Consider the following 489-nt stretch of genomic DNA (forward strand, 5'->3'; position numbering starts at 1 on the left):
CAGATTTTAAGGGGAATTTTGGGGCAGATTTTGGGGTGAATTTTCCTTGGGGTGAATTTCAGGGTGAATTTTGGGTGAATTTTGCTGATTTCGGGGCGAATTTCAGGGTGAATTTTTGGGATAAATTTTACTGATTTTGGGGTGAATTTTGGGGTGAATTTTGCCAATTTTGGGGCGAATTTCAGGGTGAATTTTGGGATAAATTTTACTGATTTTGGGGCAGATTTTTACTGATTTTGGGGTGAATTTTGGGGCGAATTTTGCTGATTTTGGGGCGAATTTCAGGGTCAATTTTGGGATAAATTTTGCTGCTTTTGGGGTGAATTTCGGGGTCAATTTGGGGATAAATTTTGCTGATTTTGGGGCAGATTTTTACTGATTTTGGGGTGAATTTTGGGGTGAATTTTGCCGATTTAGGGGCGAATTTCAGGGTGAATTTTGGGATAAATTTTACTGATTTTGGGGCAGATTTTTACTGATTTTGGGGTG

The 489-nt window shown here is 39.1% G+C and overlaps 1 protein-coding gene across 1 annotated transcript in view; it reads right to left on the minus strand.

Annotated features, from left to right (window-relative positions):
- LOC113961623 (geranylgeranyl transferase type-2 subunit alpha-like) overlaps positions 1–489 on the minus strand; it is a gene marked incomplete at its 5' end in the record, with an annotated part of 9,896 nt that overhangs the window by 1,518 nt on the left and 7,889 nt on the right. The gene's annotated exons all lie outside the window — the stretch shown is intronic.

The sequence above is a fragment of the Neopelma chrysocephalum genome, unplaced genomic scaffold, assembly GCF_003984885.1.
Source record: "Neopelma chrysocephalum unplaced genomic scaffold, ASM398488v2 Primary Assembly neopelma1_97347, whole genome shotgun sequence".
Classification (NCBI taxonomy): Eukaryota; Metazoa; Chordata; class Aves; order Passeriformes; family Pipridae; genus Neopelma; species Neopelma chrysocephalum.